This window comes from Hylobates moloch, unplaced genomic scaffold, assembly GCF_009828535.3.
Source record: "Hylobates moloch isolate HMO894 unplaced genomic scaffold, HMol_V3 SCAFFOLD_14, whole genome shotgun sequence".
Classification (NCBI taxonomy): Eukaryota; Metazoa; Chordata; class Mammalia; order Primates; family Hylobatidae; genus Hylobates; species Hylobates moloch.
The window spans coordinates 1,527,599-1,550,230 of NW_026652289.1; the positions used below are offsets into that span (position 1 = coordinate 1,527,599).

At 48.1% G+C, this 22,632-nt stretch overlaps 1 protein-coding gene and 1 long non-coding RNA gene across 5 annotated transcripts in view; one reads left to right on the forward strand and one right to left on the reverse strand.

Annotated features, from left to right (window-relative positions):
- Positions 1-13,706, reverse strand: part of ADARB1 (adenosine deaminase RNA specific B1) — a 165,300-nt gene extending 151,594 nt beyond the window's left edge. For 3 of the 4 annotated variants that reach the window (XM_032174577.2, XM_032174574.2, XM_058428048.1), the window contains exon 1: positions 13,488-13,706. The gene's annotated coding sequence lies outside the window, so the exon portion shown is untranslated. Of the gene's footprint in view, positions 1-13,142; positions 13,265-13,487 lie in introns of those variants that run through there. The other variant, XM_032174576.2, reaches the window with a different exon arrangement.
- Positions 13,707-17,509: 3,803 nt separating this feature from the next.
- LOC131381260 (uncharacterized) lies at positions 17,510-21,981 on the forward strand. Its single transcript, XR_009209884.1, has 3 exons — positions 17,510-17,757; positions 18,522-18,708; positions 21,914-21,981. It is a non-coding gene; the product is annotated as an uncharacterized LOC131381260 (long non-coding RNA).
- Positions 21,982-22,632: the final 651 nt, after the last annotated feature.

Sequence of the window (22,632 nt, forward strand, 5' to 3'; positions counted from 1 at the left end):
TGTGCTGTACATGCATCTATTAAAGACCACAGAGTCACACTGACACCTATTCCAATCCAACAGCACGGGCTCCCTCTGCCATCTTCTTTCGTTATTTGTAACTTCTTCCTGGGACAGTGAGAAACCTGGCTCTCATTATCCACTACAATTCTGCTTATTTGTTCAATCCCCACACACACATAAAGTCGTTTCACATTGCTCACCATTAATGCCGAGAAAAAAATTTACTACTATTTTGTACAGTTCTCTTCAGCCTCACAGAATCCAGTCAACATATCATTTTCCCAAATAAGGTTAACACTTTCCTTTCTACCCCCTTTGCTGTGGCTCTGCCGCTTTGTTGTACTACAGTGAGATGTGTGTTTTCTGCTTATATTTCATTTTGGGTCCCCCACATCCTGGCTGATATTAACCATCTATTTTACTTTGGAGTATATGAAGTATTGCTGTGGTTTCAAGAGCTGGGCCACACTGAAAGGTGTACTGAGAGCAGCACTGCACCCCACCTACGACCTGGCACCCATTCCTCCTCCATCCCCTCACCCTCTGCAGTCACCATCTCTTTTGTTTCTGGCTCTGCCCTCCTGTATCTCCTCTGCACAAGTGTGCAGGGAGCATGTGTTTTCCTGCATCCCCTTCTTCTCATGTCAAGGGCAGCATTTAGATGTTCTTTGGTACTTGCTTCGTTCACATCCACGTGCCCTGGAAGCCACCTCAAACCAATTCACAGAGGTCATCCTCAACAGTGGGTGTGGTTGTGTGGCTATACTAGAGTTTACTCAACCCTCTCCTGCATATGGATATTTAGGTTATTCCAAATGTATTTTCACATTGTTGGAGGTCTATCTTCTGGAAGGATTCCTAGAAGCAGAATTGCTGGGTCAAAGGGTAAGTGTTTATGTGGTGTTGTAGGTTGAATGTGGTTTTAATATGCCCAACAGTACTTCACTGACTTCCTCTTCTGATAAGTGGGGGAAAAACATCAAACACCAGGTAAGAACTCATCTGTTGAGGACCTAATAGTGTGTACAACACAGGTGGTCACCTTAAGAAACGCTAATAGCTTCTGCTAGACATTATAACCATATTTCATCCTAGAATAGGTTCATACAATTCAAGAAGCACAATGCACATCACAGAGACAGACTTCAAGAGCAAACATCTGAAACCAAATAAATGGCCTTGCTAGCATTATCGGTATCAAACAAAGGCTTCTGTCTTAAACTCCATCTCGAAGCTCCTATGAACTCCTAGGAATCTACCTATGAGAAATGAAAATACACATCCACATGCAGACGTGCTTGCTAATGTTCAAAGTCACATGGTTCATAATAGCCAGAACGCAGAAACCACCCAAAGTCCATCCCTGGAGCGGAATAAACGAACATGCTACGCCAATATGACTAAAAGGAACAAACTACTGATATATTCTACAACACGGATGAACCTGAAAAACATGTTAAGTGAAAGCCTGATGCAAACGACGACACAGGACATGAGCTGCTTCCCATGAAACGTCTGCAAGGCACATGTGGAAACAGTGGGCGGGCTGCCTGAGCGGTTGCCTGCGGCTAGGCTGGGCGCGCGAATCAACTGCAGACAAGCACAGGGAACATTTGGGGTGACAGGAGTGTTCAAGAACTAGACTGTGGTGATGTCTGCACAACTCAGAGATTCAGAAAATCACTGAATTGTCCTCTTAGAGAGGGTGCATTTCATGGTGGCTGTTTAAAACAAAACAAAACCGCCTCAAAATGCCTTTCCTATGGTTTATTTTCTCCCCATATTTTCCCAGAGCATTCTAAAAAGGTGAATACTCAAAGCATTATTTGATCATAACTTGCAATTTGCATTGTTTCCTTCAACAATCAATAAGCCCAGGAAATCATCTAAATAAATTCTCGATGCAGTGTGAAAAGGCACACAGGGCAGGTCTTCTGTCCAACAGCACCGCCCTATCCCAGCTTCACACATAGCAAGCAGTGTCTGGCAAATCAAAGCCTGCCTTTTCCAGTCTACAGCATAGCTCAAAATCATTGTCCAGGAAAAGAAAAAACCTTCTTTTTCCTACAGCAAGGGCTTCCAGCAATAAACAGAACTAAAATGTATCAGGCACTTCTTGCCTGTGCCACACATAACACATGCCTATGGCTGATTCATGCATGGAGAATTCAAGGTGAGCTGCATGGGAGGCTGTATGTCAGTTCTGTGTGAGAGGCACGTGCTCAATGACATCCTGTAGGTTCACGTGATACCAGCCTTTTCTGTGTAAATATAATCAATTCCTCACAGTTTCATTAGAGGGATAAAATTAAAGAATTGAAAGCTTCACTATGAAATGAGATAAATATGTCACTCATTCACCTGCATGTGGGTGAAAACATCTACTACGTGACACCAAAAAGTGCAGAGGGAAAAAATTCCAGAGTAGAAGTTAGAAGATGTCACTTTTAACCCTGCTCTGCTCCTGGATACATACATACATAGTATGTAAAGGACTCAAATTCAAAATGACCAAGACTAATTAATATGCATTTGATGTGACTACTTTCATTCATATCTAGAATAGAGTAGACGTAAAGAGTCAAATCATTGCTGTTTAACTGCAGCCAGGGCGCTGAAGTCTCTGGAAACTGTAACCTCTGTTTAAATCGCCTTCACACTATTTATGCTTAGGTCTAAACCAAGTGAAATGTGTAGATTAACACTAAGTGTTTTCCAACATTCTTCATGTAGAGGTCAGAGGTCACGTCTGTAGCTCCCCAGCATCTTTTGAATCTCCTCTCTCTACCTGGGGATATCCCTAAGACAAAAGCCAGAATTCTACTTCCTATTCTCACAGCCAGGGTGCACTCGGCCAGTCAGATGAACCAACACAAAACCTCACCTCAAATGATAGAAATTTGAGGGAGCAGGTCCCTAGTGGAAACTATTCCTGAAAAGGGAAAACAATGAGACAAGAGAGGGCTTGGGGATGCAGCAGCTGGCAGAGGGCCCACCAGCGGCACCCGGCAGCCCAGGCTCACTGCACACGGTCCCAGGGTAACCAGGTACTGTGTCTGACTCCAGAGCCTCACAAAGACCAGGAGAAGCCACTTCACATCCTTGAAAAGATTACTTTTTTCAAGGAAATCGACTCACTCTAAGTGACTTAACACTGGGTGGGTTGGATACCTTGTGCCCAACTGTTACTAATCAAAGAAAAAGAAACAAAACTGGGTTTATGTGCACTGCCATAAGTAAACACACAGGAATAAAATGCAACTTTCCAACTTACTCTCCAGCCTGACTGATACATGTTAAAAACCTCCACTTCTAACTTTATAATTTTAGAAGTGAGGGTTAATGAAATATTAACTACTACTGAATTACCTCTGGTGGCTTTAAACAACTCTGGACTTTCAAAAGTGAAAAACAATCCCTGCTCAATTTAATTCAAGACAACTAACACAGTCTAGTCCCCCTAAGACTGAGGAAACAGAGAAAGGGATCAATTCTAATCCCCTGGAGTTTCACGTTTTCTCTTGGACTCTGAATCCATCATTCCACCTCTCTCGATCCTGCCTCCTAAGCCCACCTAACCCCTAAGGCCTAGGCCCTCCCTTCCTATACCTCACCTCTTTCCACAGTTACTGAGTCAAGAGAAGGGACAGGACTCTGTGCCAAGTGCCAGCCTCGCGTGAGCCTCAGCAGCCATGGCAGGAAGTGGTGTAGCACCACCTACCATTAGACAGGACTACACATAGGTTCTACGATGAGCATTTGTTGGACAACTGAATGAATGATTATTTGACTCTGACTTACAATAGTCTTCCAGAAATGGAGAGAACCTCGGCAACAAGCAATTCAACTGCCCTCATTCTACATCCAAGGAGTCTGCGGCAGAGCCATGAAGAGAACGCACCATCCTGTTCAGAAGCAGGCCTGGGATTACATTCCTGATCTCCCAAATTCTGGGACACTTTCCTGTTTGCTCCTTGACCAAAAACAGCTTAAAAGAGATGCTTTTTTGGCCAGGTGCAATGGCTCCGCCTGTAATCCCAGCATGTTGGGAGGCCAAGGCAATTGGATCCCTTGAGTCCAGGAGCTCAAGACCAGCCTGGGCAACACGGTGAAACCCCATCACTACAAAAAATACAAAAATTAGCTGGGTGTGGTGGCATCCACCTGTAGCCCCAGCTACCTGGGAGGCTGAGACTGAGGCGGGAGGATCGCTTGAACCCAGGAGGTTGCGGCTACAGTGAGCTATGATTGTACCACTGTACTCTAGCCTGAGCAACAAAGCAAGACGCTGTCGCAAAAAAAAAAAAAAAAGATGTGTGATTCCTTTAAGCCTCCACAGTTGAATCAAATGTATTTTTTCATTTTATTTGGCTGCCTTTTCCCGAATCCTCCCAGAATTATTCGAAATATTCTTGTTTCTGTCAAGATGTAGTTATAACAATTATTTCAGAGAATGCATTTCAACTGTATCTTGTCCAAAAGGGGTTAAAATGATGCTGGCAGGACAGAGCTACTTTTTCAGGATGTGGCCTCTCTGTTTTCAACAGATAATTTACTATGTCACACTTTATGGTTTTATAACAATTTTGAATGTTTTGTAAATGTTTCTATTCTACATAGAAAAGCGTGGAAATCTGGAGATAACACAGACATATGGGGCATAAATATATGACTGATTCACCAAGTACAATAGGATGGGGGGGCAGTGTAGGGAGGCAGCAAAAGCATACGTTTTCAGAAGCAGATAAACTTAATGCAGGTTCTACTACTTACTACCTACAGAAAAAGTAAGTTAAAGTTATTCTCTCCTTCAGCAAAGGCTTACAAGTGCCTATCTGCCAGGCATTGCTCCGAGCCCTCAGGACAGATTCAGAGCAATAGCCCTGCCTTCCTGAGGCTTCCATTCTGGCCAGGCAGGCTGTGTGGGGAGGAAAGGAGTGGTGGGTACAGATGGCAGAAATAAACAGAACGGTGAGCAGGGCACGCAGCATACAACGGTGCATGAACACTGAAGTGAGGGCTAGCTATAGGCCCCAAGACAGCTGGAGCCAGGGCTCTGAGTGGCAGGAAGGGACAGCAGGAAAGAAGGCCGCAGGGGGACTCTGAGCAGGAGAATGACGTGATGTCTTCCATGTACAGGCTCAGATCTGAGTGCTGGTCGAGGACAGGCTGAAGGAGACCAGAAGTGGAAGAAGAGATCTGTTAGGAGGCTATTCAGGTAAGCCAGGCCAGTGTTATCAGTAAAAAGGGATGATGACAGTGACCCTTAATAGCAACATCCTAAGATCATCATGAGGATTAAACTAGATTAAACCCATTTTACCATGTCTGACACATGGTAAGAGCTTAATAAATGTTAAATATTATCCAGCTTTCCTAGGAAGTCACTGAGCCCCTTAGCATCAGTTTCCTGATCTGATCAATAGGGGTAATGAGACCTCCTACAAGACTGTCATGAGAGGAATAACTGACTTAATTGCAAGGACCCTGCAGAAGAGTCAGTTCTACCTAATAAAAGTTTAAATGCACATGTCTGTGTTTTACAAACAATGCATTACAAATTTTGTAGGCCGTGGGAAGGTACAGACAGATCCTGGCTTACAACAGTCTGTCTTACAATTTTTTTACTTTATGATGGTGTGAAAGTGATACACATTTAATAGAAAGTGTACTTTGAATTTTGAAGGTTAGGTGTATTAAATGCATTTTCAACTGACAATATATTCAAGTTATGAACCTCATCGTAAGTTGAGGGATATCTATACAAACAAACATTCTGCGAGTCACATATTAGGTGACAACTGCTTTGCAGAATCAAACAGAACCCAATACAAAATGAGGTCTCTAGCTGAAGACTCCTCACCTGAGATCCTCTGGAACACGACATCATCACATCATCACCATCCAAAGAGTTCCAAGAGCCCTTCTTGGTCCCTCCACTTCCCTTGTCTCCAGGACCTGATCTGTTGCCCACAACCAAGAATTCACACCTGCTCTCTTTTCTCCAGTTCTGTCACCTCTGCCCTGCTAAATCATGGCAAAAGTGCCAACCCAGGCCTCCATTCTTCCTGTTGCACTCCTTCACCCCCTGGCTGAAAACACTCTGAGAGTCTGCAGGACTTGGCCCCTCTGTCTCTCCAGCCTCACCTCTCAGCCCCTGACTGGACAATGGTTCTGGTCCCATCCTGGCCACTCTAACAAGCAGGCCCTCTAGCAGGCTATCCTTCTAGCCAGAAGGCTGTTGTCCACCCCTCCTGACATGAGCTCATTCTCTCCCTTTGGGCCTCAGGGTACCACACTGCACTCAGAGAGGCCTTCCCAGAACATCATGCCTCCACCAGGAGCCACCCTCTGATGCCATCTACCGCAGCCGTGTCTCCTCGGTCATGACGATAAAGACAGCACAGGTGCTCCTTGACTGACGGTGGAGTTCCAATCCCATGAACCCATCACAAGTTGAAAAAGAAAGCATCCTAATCTGAAAAAGCATTCAATACACCTACCCTACCAAACATCAAAGCTTAGCCTAGCCTACCTAAAAGGTGCTCAGAACACTCACATTAGCCTACAGTTGAACAAAATCATCTAATACAAAGCCTATTTTATAATAAAGTACTTAATATCGCATGCAATTTATTGAATGCTATGCTGAAAGTGAAAAACAGAATGACTGTATGGGTACCGTGGTGAAGTCAAAAACTGTTACTGGAACTATCATAAGCCGGGTCCGTGTGTAGTTGTGAGGCACGGTGTCTGCCTCTGTGATCTGTTTAGTTTCCCCACCAGAATGTCAGTTCAAAGAGGCACAGACCTCCTCCCTGTCCTTCTCCACTGCATCCTCCCACGATGACTCACACAGAGCAGGCACTCAAGAAAGCCTGCCCCTGAGAGAAAAGAGCGAAGGGAAAATGTTTTCACAGCAGTGGGAACTACTCTCCACTGCACAGATGATGGAGAAAATGCAAGGAAGCTGGGCAAGGCTTCTTCACATTTCATCGCATTGGCTGAACTACTGAGAAGATGGGTGTCCTGAAACTCCAAACCTGAAAAAATCAAATAATCACAAAAACAAATCAAAACTCATGCAATTAAGATTATTTTACCAAGTTAACAGGGAACTTTGTTTCACTGAATGCTGCTGACCCAGTGGAACATAAACATATACACGCAACAGGCCCAAAGCAATACCTGCTTTCCTCTGGGGGTAGGGTTGGTGAGGGAGTTGTCTTAAATGCAAAACTGAAATTCCCAGCTAGGCAAATCAAGAACAAATCAGGCACCAAGTCTTCTAGTCCTCTGAGTACTGAACTTGGTGAATAAAGGTGCCAACCTCCAAGTAACAATACTTTTAGAGAAAAGTGAATTTTTTAAATAAATTAAAAATTCCATTTCCACATGTATCTTCCCGTAAGTACACCCCATGACATGTTCAGCACAAGCTGGTAAGAAGCTGGATCCTGAGTCCTAGGGTGAGATTCCGAACTTTTTAGGACTGAGGAGAAAACCATGATTTATTTCCTATCCTCCTTTCAAAAGGGCAGCACGTCGAGGAATATTTCTGAGTCCAGGCTCCCACGTGCAGATGTCCTGCCTCCCTCCTGAAGTCCCGCCTCCCTTCTAGAGCTGAGCATCCCTGCGCTTCCTGCCTCCCTCTCACCTTCTCAAGGACTTGGCTCCAACATTATCCTCTTTCCTGGCATATTATAAATGTTTCCCTCTACTGGATCATTCCTATTAGCTCATAACATGCTATCATCGCTCTCATTTAAAAATACAAATAAAAACTTCCTGTACCCATGTCCCCTCCAGTCACCATCCCATGACTCTTCCCTTTTAACAGAACTCCTCTAGAGAGTCGTCTACACTGATGTTTCCACCTCTACTCTATTTGTTTCCTCTCCCCACCACTCCAAACCTATTAAGGTCACTCACAACCACCTCTTATCAAAGCCAATAGGAAACTCTCCAGCCCACGAAGAATAAGAAGAAAAGAACCCCTTGGTGTCTTGGTTTCCAGGCCACTAGACTCTCACTAGTTTCTTCTTTCTTCAAACAGAGTCCTTTTCAATGGCATTGCTAGACCCTCCCTCCCAATGTGGACCCCTTGCCAAAAGCTCCCAGGCCATTCGTCATCTCCTGCTCCTCTGTATCCATACTGTATGCCTCAAAGATCAGCAATATGCAAATGACTCCCAAATTTACATACTTGGCCCCAACCTCTTCTTGAACCTGACCTTGAATTTCCATCCATATTCACCTTTCTCTACTCAGATGACTAATCATAAAAATAATAAGCAAAGTAAGCCCCATTAAATGCTGTTAGTCAGGTACTATTTTCGGTACTTTACATTAGCAACTCAACAACCCTGACAAGTTGCTTTTATTCTTCCTAATTTATAGATGAGAAAACTGAAGCACAGAAAGATTAGACTGCTTGCTCAAGATCATCTAGGAAGTAGCTGCACAATGACCCAACCCTCGTCCTCCAGATCTGGCCCTTGAGTGGAGCTGCTGAGCTGGGCTGCCTTCCAGAGTCACAAGCTCCACATGTTCAAATCCTAACACTTGCCCTTCCCAGACTTCCCTGTCTCATACCTGGCACCAATGCCAAGTCAAAAGCTGAGTTGGAAGAATCAGATTCTAGATGTGAAGAAATTTCAGAATTACTTTATTTTACTTGTATTTTCCTTTTTTATGAAAATGCATTAATGATATGATTTTATTTATTTATTTTTTTGAGACGGAGTCTCGCTCTGTCACCCAGGCTGGAGTGCAGTGGCGCAATCTCGGCTCACTGCAAGCTCCGCCTCCCAGGTTCATGCCATTCTCCTGCCTCAGCCTCTCCGAGTAGCTGGGACTACAGGCACCCGCCACCACGCCCGGCTAATTTTTTGTATTTTTAGTAGAGACGGGGTTTCACCGTGGTCTCGATCTCCTGACCTTGTGATCCGCCCGCCTCAGCCTCCCAGAGTGCTGGGATTACAAGCGTGAGCCACTGCGCCCGGTCAATGATATGATTTTAAAAGTCAATGCTTAGTCTAAGCTCTTTCAATGAGTATAAATGAATGCTGGGTAACAAGAAAGCATTGTGTCACAATCTAGTTGGCTACATTTTCCCTTTGTTAGCAGCATAAAAAATGATGATGCAACTTAAAAATGATGGCATCTTACAAATGCTGAAATTCGGTAGGCTGAATCTGATCTCACCACTTCTGCCCTGGTCTGAGGTGCTGGTACAGTCACCTAGCTTTCACAAAAGTCTAATTGATCTCCTTGCTGATATTCCTCCTCCAGTCTGCAGTAGTGGAGGTGAAAAAAGCAAGCTGCAGTAAGGAGGTAAGGGTACATCCTGCCATTGCCACTTCCTGTGTGACCTTGGGTAAATCACTTAACCACTCTGTGCCTAGGTATTCCCCCCTGTAACATGGGAATAATGATAATAATGCCTACTTTTTGGACTGTCATAAGAATAAATGAATTAATATATGTAAAGTTCTTAAAACAGCCTGGCATATCATAAGCCCAACAGCCAGAGTGGTGCTTTTTAAAGATAAATCAGATCATGCCATTCCCAAGGAAGGAAGAAAGGCTCTCTTAAGGCTTCCCATCACACCTAAAATCTAAATTCCTTACCACAGCCTGTGTGCTCCAAGATGCAGCTCTCCTCCACTCCCGTCTCACTTCCTACCACTCGCCCAGCCTCTCTGGCAGCAATGGCCTCCCTGAGGTGACCAGCATACTACAAGGAGGCTCAGGAACTTTCACCTGAGAGTTCCCTGTGCCTGAGAGGCTGCTGCTGCCGTGACCTCAGCCCAGCTCACTCCATCCTCACCACCTATTTGACCTTCTCTCACCAACCCTGCCTCATTTGCCTTTCGAAGCAGTTAGGACACCAGATGCTTGTTTACTGCTCTCCTCCTTCCCAAGAAAATGAACTGCTCGAGGGCAGGAACTCTCCTCATCAGGCTCATCCTGAATCTCCAATACCTAGAAGAGGACCTGGGCCAGGATGCATGGGTAAATGCCTGTTGGATCAATAAGCAAATGAAATGGAACCAGGTTCCAAAATCACCAAACTAGAAGCAAGTAGAGCTTCCATTTCACTGTACTTCCAATAAAAATACAAGGTATCTCAGAGTTACTTTCATCCCCCTTCCTGTTCCATCACAGTTAAACCTAAAACCAAAGTCGCTTTTCTTTGTATATGCCTAGGACATCTTATAGGCATACAGGTGGAAAAGTGCAGCAGGCGGTACTAATCAAACTACCAAAAAAAATGCGATCATTTGATATTAATGGCGCTAGCCCAAGAGTTGTTAAGCTATGGATGAGGCAAAACTCTGCAAATGGAAGGTGCGGTAAGACCCTGCCACGAAGACCTCTGTGGGCTACCGCGCTGTCCCTGTCCACACCCCAGACAAAAAGCTGTCACCTTGGAAAGAAAAGTCACTCAAGGTATAAGGAAGAAACCTTAATGATTTCACTGGACAATTTTTAATTTTCCCATTTTCTTTTCCTACCTCACATATTGTGAACATACAAAATAATATGTTTTTTTTTTTAACACCACCATTTCCATCACACCAAATTACAGATTTGGAAATTCCTATTTTAGAAAGTTGACACAGAAAACCATTGAGTGAGTTTTCTTTTTCTTTTTTTTTTTTTTAGACAGAGTCTCACTGTGTTGCCCAGGCTGGAGTGCAATGGCGAGGTCTCGGCTCGTTGCAAGCTCTGCCTCCTGGGTTCATGCCATTCTCCTGCCTCAGCCTCCCAAGTAGCTGGGACTACAGGCGCCCGCACCATGCCTGGCTAATTTTTTATATTTTTTTAGTAGAGACGGGGTTTCACCGTGTTAGCCAGGATGGTCTCAATCTCCTGACCTGGTGATCTACCCGCCTCGGCCTCCCAAAGTGCTAGGATTACAGGCGTGAGCCACCGCGCCCCGCCACCATTGAGTTTTCTAATAAAATTGGACCTCTCTGAGCTTTTTGGTTTCAAACTAAGCTTGATAACTTTGCTAAACTTTTTTATAGGCTGGTAAATGTGTAACTTCATCTATTTCTCTCCAAAGTTAACTACCTCCTGTCTATTTAAATTATATTATTTGCTCACAGAGCTAATCACAGCATTCAAGGGAATAAAACCCAGTTCTTAAGTAAAACTTACAGCTAAGAAATTCTGATAATAAATAATTAGTAGGCTTTGCTTGTACCCACGTGTAAGAATATCCACTATAGCAAGGTTTGTCATATATTAAAACATACACAACTGTGTACACACTTTGACTCCTGCTAGGATAATATACAATTGGGTGCAGCCTTTGAACCAAGTGCCCAGGGATGGAGTGGAATGAGGCTTTACCTTTCTGTAGGTACTGTGTGCTTGCTTATCTTTTTAAATCTATCAATACAAATGTACTGCTTTATGCCAGAAGCATTTTTGATCTCTACCTATCTTGTTAAGTACTGTATCTCCTAGGGCCTAAAACAGGGAGGGCCTAGCACATAACAGGCCACAGACAAGTATTTGTCAAATGAATTAAGTTTGTTTTATGCATTCACTGGACAAATAGAAGTTAAAAAATTCTTATTCCAAAAATCTAAAAGAATTCAAATGCTTTACAATACATAAACTCACAAGGAAGTGAAATTAGCCTCTGAGCCAAGATGTTTTTTGTGGATGACGTTATCACTTCATAGCTAATCCTTCCCCCTTGGCCTCCCAGTAACAACTGCATGAGCACGTCACACCAGAGACACATGTCATCAATTTCTCAGAGCTGGATCGATTATTTTTCAGCCCCTGTCCCTGCAGCAGGGCCTCCTTTTTTCCTTTCCAACTACAGCTTCAAATTTGATGTAGATGTAGTGGGATATACTCCGTCTTAGGAACCCTCAGACATCTAACAGGGCATCACTCACAGACAATGCATTCCTTTCAGACCCTGTGTGAGTTCATCCTCTCCACCACAGGCAAGATATAGGCACCCAGCTCAGCCTGTCTCATCAAATATTTATCGAGCCCTTGTTGTGGCTGTCCATACATACTGGACCCTGCCCTCTGGAGAAACCGCGCAATGAGAGATAGTTAATTCTCTTATCCAAGAACGACTTGTATCAGCCAAGCTTTTATCCTTTCTTCCTTCTCCCTTTCCCCTCTGGGAAACCCTCAGCAGGCAAAAAGGATACAGCAGTCTCAACCCCAAGGAAAAGATGGTCATCAAAAGACAATTAGCTTTTCTATCTCCTAGGAAAAACTGCTCTTAAGACAACCTAGTGTTTTGGAAAACGCAGCTCTGAGTGGCACCTTTCGAAGCAATAAAACATACGGCAAAATTTAAGAGGAAACAAAGAGGATTAAATACATATTTGCATTCTCAATTTAAAAAACTACGGTTCTATCATCTTAATTACGGAACTAAACGTTAAAGAAACAAGTTTGATATCATGCCACTTTTCGTTATACTTTGAGAACGGAATGCAATAATGGTTAGTTAAGAAGGAAATAAAATGCCTGTATCAGAAGTAACAGCCCAAACCTGCTGACCAAAAATATTAACTGCGAACTAAACACCACGGTGCAGATCTCCGAAATAGAAATCTGGACAGGAACACATTTTAGGTTAGGTTCTCCAGCGTGCAAATCGGGACTCCAACACGTTTCAGCATCCACAGCCCAGTCTGACACCTTCCCTCGCACCCATCCACCACGCAGTAATTTTCCTTCTCATGTGAACACGTCAAAAGTCACCTCGGGCCCCCAACTGCCCCAGATTGCTCCCGATCTCTGCAGACGCCCAGCACCCGCAGGAACTTCCCTGGCCCGGGCCGCCCGCGGCGCAGAGCATCCCGCGCGGACACTGCGCCCTCGGGAGGAGACGCAGGACCGTCCAGGGCGCAGACTCGTCCCCAACGCAGTCTCCACTCCCGTGGCACAGCGTCCCCTCCCAAGGCAGCCTCCCCTGCCCGGGCCCAGCCTCATCCCGGGCGCAGCCTGCCGTCCCCCGGCGCAGCGTCCCAGGCCGGGCGCAGCGTCTCCCCAGGGACATAGCCTCCCGTCCCCCGGCGCAGCCTTGTACCCGGGGCAGCCTCGTCCCCAGCGCAACCTCCCATCTCCAGGGCACACCGTCCCCTCACCAAAACGCAGCCTCGGTCCCCAGGGCGCAGCCTCGTCCGGGCGCACTTGCCCTCCCGCGGCGCGGCGCATCCCACGCGGACTCGGCGCCCTCGGGAGGGGACGCGGGGCCGCCCGGGCGCAGCCTCCTCCGGGGGCCGAGCGCCGGAGCAGACGGGCGCCCCGGGAGGGTGGATGCGAGGCGGTGCCGGGGCACCCTAGCCTCCCCACGGGCGCCCTCCGCTCCCGGGACGGCCCGTAGCCCTGGCCCCAGCGCCAGTCCCTGCGGGGCGCTTACATAAACGCCGCCGCCGCGGGGTCCGGAGCCCGCGCCCGCCCGAGCCGCCGCGGCCCCGCGCCGCCCTCACCTCAGCCGCAGCCGCGCAGCGCCTGGTCCTCCGCACGCGCGCCCCAGGCTCGGGCCGCAGTCCCGCTCCGGGCGGCGCTCTGCCTCGTTGGTTGTGCGCAGCGGCGCGGCGCGGCCGTGGCCTCGCGCGGCCCGGAGCCGCGGCTGCCGACCTGGCCACTTAGCCGCTGCTGCCGCCACCGCCGCCACGGCCGCCTCAGCGCCTCAGCCGGGCCGCCGGCGGCTCCGCCCCCTCCCCGCCCCCGCCGCCCGCCGGGCGCGCGCACGCCGAGGGGGCGGGGCCGGCGCAGAGACGCCGGACGTGCGCGCGCTCGGGCGTCCCCGTCCGTCGTGGGCAGCCGGGGCTGTGGCGTCTGCCCCACGACCACCTGCGGCGGACGGGCGCGGGGGCCGATGGGGCTGGAGCGCGGCCGGAGCTGAGAGACCGCGGCTGGGCGGCTCCGGAGCGTGGGGCAGGAGCGCGGGACCGGCCTGGCGTCGCGGCGCCGCCCGCCCGAGCGCGGCTGAGGAGACCCTGCCCGCCTTCGTGTCCTCCTCTGGGTGCGCAGCTGCTGCGTTTTGGGGACGGGGTCTCACTGTCGCCCCGACTGGAGCGCGGTGGACCTCCGAGCTCACGCGATCCTGCCGCCTCAGCCTCCCTGGTAGCTGGGACCGCGGGCGCCCGGCGATTGGCGTTTGCGTTTTGCGGAGGTGGCGTCTCGCGGTGCTGCCCAGGCTCCCGGGCCCACGCGCTCCTCCCTGCAGCGGGCGCCGCCCCGCCAGGCCCCCGCCGAGCCGCCCCTGCTTCCCCCTCTCCCGGAGTTGTCTGGGACGCGCGGGTCCCGCCGGCCCCCTCTCCCCGCCCATCATCCTCACTGTAGACTCTGGGAGAACCAGGTCGCGGCCTAGGACCCTGGACACAGTTCCCTCCGTCTCCCGTTTAGTTGGCACTGACACTAGCAGCTGCTCCCAGTTACCAACGTTTAGGTGATGGTGGTTTTGTTTGATTTGTTTTGTTTTAGGTTGATAGTAAAAGCATTTTTTTTACAGCATATGCAATAGACTTACTCTTCGATATATCTATATTTACGGACTGTTCCACAGTTATACCAAGACATGTTTACACAGATGATGATAAGCGTATGTAGAAATGCAAGTTTTCAGTGACCGGAATAACCAGCTCCAGGCTGCAGTTCTCTGCACGAAGATAAAGTTTGGTAGGCAAACTTGGCAGCTCCTGACCGCGGCGACCTGAGCCCAGAGGAGCAGTCGGGGGCGGTGGGCAGAGCCAGGTGTGGACAAGCGGGTGGGTCCTGCACCTGGGTGGGGGAAGCGGCAGGTACCAGGGTCAAATTGAGGTTGTGCTCGCCCTGGCCTCCAAACCTCAGGCGGCCCACTCTGCCCTCGGCCTGTTTCCTCCCTTGTAAAGTGGGGAGTGAGAGACCATCCCCAGCCAGGGATGGGGTGGCGCACACTGTGATCTCAGCCACTCTGGAGTCTGGGGCTGGCGGGGAGGCGGTGGAGGGCGGGTCGCTTGTGTCTCAGAGCTGGAGCTGTGGTGTGCGAGGCCGAGGTCCGCGCCTATAAATGGTCGCTGCGCTCTGGCCTGGGCAACACTGAGACCCCGGCTCTGAAAAACAACAAAACTTAAAAGACGAACACAGATGAAGTATAGGAGCCTGGTATGTGGTAAGCACTCCGCAGGTGTCAGCCGCCAGCGCGCAGTCCCGGACAGGTCAGGGGAAGCACCGTGGTCTGTGGCAGGCTGCTGGCTTCAGCCACTGCCTGGTGGAAAACAAGCCTGTCTTTGGGGCCAGCCAGCTAACAAGTGAGCCCTTCAGCCCATCTGAAGGCGAAGCACCCGAAGGGGCAACCGTGGACGGCTAAATAAAAATCAAGACTCCTGGGACGTCTTCTCGGGACACATTCTTAGTAAAGAGATACGTGCATCAGGACGTTGTATTTCTGTGTAACAGGCCAGCCTAAACCTCAGAGGACGAAAACCTCTCTTCAAGGCTCATGACTCTGTGGGCCTGCAGCTTAAGCCGGTTCAGCTGGGACGGCTTGCCTCGGCTCCATGGGGTGTCCGCTGGGCCCACTTATGGGCAGGTGCCCTGGGCAGATCCGGGCCACATGTCACCCACCCACCGCAGGCTGACCGGGCCTCCCTGCCGTGGTGGCTGGGCTCCCTCGGCAGCAAGAAAAAGCAAATCCTCATGGCGCTTCCCTCCATCTCCCTGGGAGGGTGAGATGGCCGGGGCCTGAGTGGACGTGAGGCACCGCACAGGGGACGGGCACAGCAAGCATGGTTCATCAGGGCTGTCACTGCAGCACTCTTCCACAGGCCTTCGCTGAGGTGCGGGTTGGTGTGGGGAATACAAGGGAACTCCCCAGAACGGAGGCTGCTTGTGCAAGTTTCAGCTTGTCCTTTTGCTCCCTCCAGAGCAGCAGAGAGTGGATGGCGCCCAAGGCCGGGACCCTCTGCTGCTCCCACGGGCCTCTCAGGCGGCTCTGCAGGACCAGCCAGCAGCCTCGGATGCTCCCTTCCTATTCCATGGCTTCAGGTGCCATCCTCTCCACAGAGACGGTTTCTATTGTGATGCTCTCCCTGACTTGGAAGAATGGCACTGGGACCATTCCCCTTGCTGCTGATGTCGGGGAGGAAAGCAGTTTCCAGTCGCTTGGGGCCAGGACATGGCGTTCCCAGCTGTTGTGGAGCATGAAGCACCAGGATGCCCATTCGGGTGCCTGTTGAGATCAGGCTCTTTGAGAAGGAATCCCGTGGTCGCCTGAGGAAGCCCCAAAAAATTTCCAGGACATCTCAGCCATCCATCGCCTGTTCACTGTGGAGGTTGAACACCGGGGCTTCTGGAGGGGGGCCCTGGGTCTCCACAGAAGTGCTGGCAGCCACCATCCACTTCCCGGCCTTCCGTGCCCACCCCACCTCTGTTCTGTGGTTTACCGTCTCCTTTGTGGGAATTATGGAATAAACAATCACTCTGGTGTCCTGGAAAATAAACCTGATGCTGGAGGGCTTGAGTGTAGGAATCCAGCTGGCCTCCAGCTGTCTGCCTCAGGGTGCGGAGTTAGGCTTTGCATGAGCATGTGAGATGCCAACCGCTATGAAATGTGGTCTACACAGCACCAAAAATCCATTTCCCACGTTTTCCCTTCAGTGCAGTTAAATGGCATGACCCCGTGACTGTCTCCCACGAGAAGAACTAAAAATTAACAGCGGTCCTGCCAATGCCTACAAGATACAATGGCACAAAATGATCTCCACAATCTTAGGATATAGACCCAAGCTGACTTGAGAGATTAAGTGGATTTCAAACTGTGGTCTTCAGCCTTCTGGGAACTGCCTGAAAGGAGGGGAAGGCACCAGCCTCGGAGTGGTCCAGCTGCCCGGCCTGTTCACACACTGGGCTTTCAGTTGAAGAGAGTGTTCAAAGCTTAGACGTGTAAATGCCACTGATCTATGAACCCCCTTCCTGTCATGCCCAGGGGCTGGCAGACTGTGGCTAGAAGTGGGTCACGTGACCTGCGCACGGGTGTGCTGGCCTCCCTGGGCTGCGGTGGCCAGGACAGCCGTCCTTTCCCTTTCCAGCCACACAGGGCAATCTGTGTGCTCAGATTTCTGTCTCCTCAATTACAGAGCGAGTTGCCAACCTGCTGTGCTGAGACTGTGGCCTGGTCTTGGTGCTGGTGTCCCAGGGCTGATGATTGGCCACAGCCTTTGTGCTTTTGAAGCCCGTTTGACTATAGTCCTTGTGTACAACTAAAAATGTAGCTTTAAACAATCTTGCTTTGTTTTATTTAATTCTACCCAATCTATTTGAGAAAGGACACCCACAGGTACTTTTTAGATTGTAGCCTAAAGTGGATTATTGATTTCCCTGTTTCTCAAACATCAGGAGGAGCATAAAACTGCTAATAAGAGGTGACCAATGTTCGGTGATACCGTGAGTTGAGACATAATATTTTTTGCCCTATATTTTAAAAATAAAATAAGAAGACACAAGACTGGAGTGGCAAAAACCAGATGGTGCCAAACCATTCGGTCAGCAGCTGCCATGGTGGTGGATACCATGTGTGAGGCCTGCCCAGCTCACAATGTGCTGCCACTGTCTCCAGGACAACTCCCAACTCCCACAGTGACACAGCAGGAATGGTCTGTCTATGCTCTGTGACAGGCACACAGCACAGCCCCTCCACAACCCACTCCAGGACATCGGGTAGGATTCTGACTCCCAGGATGGCCCTGGGCGCTTAGAGCTGGCGTTGAGACAATTGTGAGTCTCTCTTTGTACCTCGGCCTGGAAGGTTTAAATCCAGCACAGTTACGATGGTCTCCATCACTTGCCAGCCTGAAGAGAGAAAACTGGGGTAGACACACAGGGACAGGAGAGAGGGGACGATCTGATGGCCTTTCAGCGCTGTAGGCAGTGTCATGTGCATAAGTCAACACGTGGCCAGGAAGATGTCTTTGCTTCAGGGCGTTCATGTTCTAGTGGGGGGATGGTGTCAGGGAGCAGCGCAGTGTGTTACCTGAGACACCGTCCAGGGCAGGAACAGAGGCATGACGGTCAGTGCGGACCTGGCTGTGCCATCAGCACTGGCCAAGTTGTTTGGCCTGTCTGAGCCTGTTCTGCATCCAGAAGAGGGAGACGATGGGTGGAAAAGCTCCAGTGGTGATGTACAAATGCAGGCTCCTAATGAAGAGGAGTGTGAACAGTCGCAGGAGTCCAGGGCACTGCAGCCGCACTGCTCAGGAGTGTCAGAGCAAGCTGCAGGAAGCTGCCCTGAGCCTTGGAGGATGAGAAGGCATTGACAGCAGGAGTGCCTGTGGCAGAGGAAAAAGCACTTCCATGGCACATGAAGTCAGAGAAGAGAGGAGGCTTCTGCCACCATTGGTCAGAAGAGTCCTCCTGGTCAGGCCACTTTGCACTCTGTAGAGACCAGGGAAAGGGAACATGCTGCGTGGTTAAATACACGGGGGATGGGGGGAAGAAACCAGGCATTCCTTTTGGGTGCGTTAAGTTTGCGATACCTACAGGATGTCTGAGTGGCTGTGTTAGGAAGATAGGTACGTACGAAAGACTGATGTCCGGAGAGGAGAGCCGTGCTGGAGACGGACACTTGAAACCCTTGAAAATGGAAGACGTCACTGATCCCCTAAAGAGAGGGTGGAGAAAGAAGGGAACCTGGCTCCAGAACTGAAGAACCTCAGCCTAGCATTACAGGTGAGCACAGAAAGAGAAGGGATCGTGGGAGGCGGGAAGGCCCAGCGAGGCAGGAGAGAAAAGATGGAAGCGTGTTTCTCTGGAGGCTGAGGCAGGGGGACTGCTTGAGGCCAGGGATTGGAGGCTTCGGTGGGCTAATACCTCACACAGGCTGTATCCTTTTGTGTCTCGATTATTTCACTTGATCATGTATAAAGAGAGGAAAGGGAGACATAAATAAATAAGGTTACATAGGCAGATAATTTTAAATCTACAGCCAAAGTCTTAGATCTAATTAAAATTCAGCAAGATTATTGAGTATAAAATTGACACACATGCACACACCCCCAAAATGATTTCTATATACCAGCAGCAAACAACATGTAATTTGGTAGATGATGCTGTACAACAGTAACAAAAGTATGAACTTAAAAGTGGATCAAAAAAAAGTACACGATCCTTAAGGAGAAACTCATTTGTAAAAATTATTAAAAGAGCAAGCGAATATAGAGACACACCAAACACCTCAAATTCTTTGTGGGATGAGTATAAATATATAAATCAAACAAAATTAGCAGCTTCACCAACTTCTATTGAATGGTACTAGATTTTTAAAATAAATCAGATGCAAAAACAGTATGGCTCCTGGTAACATACTACTCTAAAATAATGGACTAGAGCCAGGAAAAGGAGATTTTTTTTCTATTTTGCTGAGTTATGTCTTAATTATTATGTTAGCAGTCTTTCTTGAGAAGCTAAAAGGTAATTAGCAACTGAAGCCAGGCAAGAGGGGGGAGGAGGGAGGGCGTGGGCAGGCCGTGCTCTGCTGAATCTCCAGGAGCTGTTCTGGAGGGGATGGAGGCTGGAGGCTGAGCCTAAGTACAGTTGGGTTAGTGACAAATTAGATGGCTCATGTGGTTATTTAAAGCCTTCTCTCTAGGGAACTTTCAACTACTATATATTCAAGATCTTGCAGTTGATAGTTTTAAACTGGAATCTCAGGGACTCGGGCTGACTGTTACCTATACAAGCTGCTCAGGGATACAGCAGCCGTGAACGGTGGTGTGAAAAGTGGCCATCATCATGTATTTTCAAACTTTTTTGAGATATAATACATACACCAAAAAGTATCCATATCGTAAGTGTACATCTCAACACGTTAGCCCAAAGTGGACACAGCTGTGAAACCTCCACCAGGGCGAGCAGCGGAACGTGACCAACTTGGAGTGTCCGGCGTGCCCCTCCGTAGCCACGGCTGCCTCTGGGCCTTAAAGATAACCTCTACCCTGACTGCTACCTCCGCAGATTGGTTATGCCTGTTTTTGCTTCACATAAGTGACATCACACAGAATGTATTCTTTCGTGTCTTGATTCTTTCACTTGATGCTGTGTTCATGAGATCCATCAACCTGTGCCTCTATGAACCTTCTCATACGCCTCTCTCAGTGCACATGTGTGTGTGTTTCTGTTGGGTTGTGTACCAGGTCACAGGAGACACATAGGTCCCACACCAGAGGGGACACTGATTTTCCAACGTGTTGAGCCACTTTATACTCCTATCAGCAGGCGAGGAGCTTTCTGGCTGCTTCTTGTCGACATCAACAGTTGGTGTTGACACTTTGTCCACCCTGGAGGGTGGTGGTGGTTCTTCACAGTGGCTTTAATTTGTAGTTCACTAATGGCCAGTGAGGTTGAGCGTCTTTACATGTTCTTGTTTTCCACATGCACATCCTTTCTGGTGAAGAAGCCACAAGTTTTCTTTATTATTTATCTGTAGAAGTTATTTATATATTCCAGACCCAAACTCTTGGCAGCTATATGTGTTGCAAATACCTTCTCTCACCCTGTGTCTTGCGTTTCCATAATCACAGTGGAGTCTTTTGTTATACAGGAGTTCTTAATTTCAATGTGATCCAGTTTATCTACCTTTTTTTCTACGGTTAGGGTTTTTTTATGTCCTGTTTAGAAAACTCAACTACTCCATGGTCATGAAGGAATGCCTCTGTTATCTTCTGGAAGGTTTATTGTTTCAATTTTCAAATTTAGAGGACAATTCACCAGGAATTGTTTTTCTGTACAGTGTGAGGTAGGGGTTCAGAGTCAGTCCATAACTGTTGTCTGTGTTTGGTGGCCAGTTGACCTAGCACCATTTACTGACATGATTTCCCTTCTCCCTGCTACTCTGCTGCAGTAGCTTTGTTGTGAATTAAGCATCCATATAGGCATGGGTTGTTGCTTTTTTCTGAACTATTTTGTTAGGTGCTGAGGACTGGCCTTGAACTGCTGTTTCCTGTCCTAGTTACTGAAGCTTTCTCATGAGTCTTCTTTTGACACCATAGAATCACCTTGCAGTTTTTTTGTTTTTCAAAATTTTCTTCGTTATACTTGGTATTTTGCATTTCCATTTAAATCCTTGAATTGGCTTATAAATTTCCTCACAATATTCTGCTAGAATTTTTATTAGAATTGCATTGAAGCTATAGATCAATTTGGCAAGAATGGATATTCTCACAATATTGAGTGCTCCAGTTCACGTTTAGCCCTACATTGATTTAAATATTCTCCAGTTGCTCTCATTATCTTCTAGTCTTCTGTGTAGATATTACACACATAGTCCATTAGATTTATTCCCAGACATTTGGTGCATTGGATGATCATTTAAAATATTCCCTATTTTTATTTTGTAACCACAGGTTTCCAGTTTATTTAGAATGCAATTGATCTTTGTGTATTGACCTTGTACCAGCAGTCTTTCCAGATTCACTTAATAATTTCAATAGTTATCTGTAGATTCTATTGGATTTCTTATATATGTATCATTTTGTTTGGGAATAATGACTTTTTCATTTTTTCCTTTATGATCATTTTATCCTTCATTGCTTTCTTCTTGACTTACCTCACCAGCTGCTGCTGAAAAGAAGTGTTAGTGGTGAGCATCCTTATTTTTTTCCTGACCTCGGGGGGACACTTCCAATATTTCACCAATAAGTGTGAGATCTGTGGTAGGATTTTTAAATATAGATCCCCCAAATGAGATCAAGGAAGCTCCCTTCTATCTCTACTTTGCTAAGAGTTTCTTTTCCTGAATGCATGCTGAGTTTTATCACATTCTTTCTTCTGCATTTATTGAGATGATAGTATGATTTTTCTGCTTCATTATATTAATATGGTAAATTAAGTTGATTAAAGTTTAAATGTTATATCAACCTTGCATTTCTGGAAAAAGCCCAACTTGGAAAAAGCCCGGGAGATACCCCAGGATCCTTCTAGCAAATCCCCATCTCTGCTTGCCCACCCCCCTTGCTTCAAGGACAAGGAGTGGAAGAAACAAGGAAAATGGTGAAGAAACCCAGGACTCAGGGCTCCACCCGGCCCTGCTGTGGCCTAAGGCGTTGGGGGGGGACTTTTGTGGCTTAGCTTGGGGGTGGTGGGAGGCTGCTGTGGCCTGGGTGGTTGGGAGTCTGTGGCCTGGGTACAGGGGCATTGCTGACTGCTGTGACCTGGCCCCCCTCCCCAACTGCGTCCTGGCCATGGGGGGCTGCTGTGGCCTGGCCCTGCCTAGCAGATGAGAGGCTCCGGGCCTCGTTTTCTATTGAGTGCAATGGAGACAGCTCTGGCTGATGTCAGACCAGGTCACTTACTGGACATGGGTCCCTTCCTTGGGCTTCAGTCTCCTCATCAGAGAGGCTATCTGTAAAGTCATGAGTCAACAAAATACGCCTCAAGCAAACTGTGTAAAATGAAAGTATAAACTAAGCATTAAATATTCCATCAGCCACAGAAACGTGAGGCACTGTTCTCGCCTGCACTGAGGTTCAGAGGCTCGCCCCTCCCCAGCACCCTCCATCATGTGGTGCGGCGCTCAGTGTTTGCCAGCAACCTAGGGTCTTCGAGGAGAAAAGTCTCTGCAGTCCTATGCTGGCCACCACGGAGACTTGTGATGGA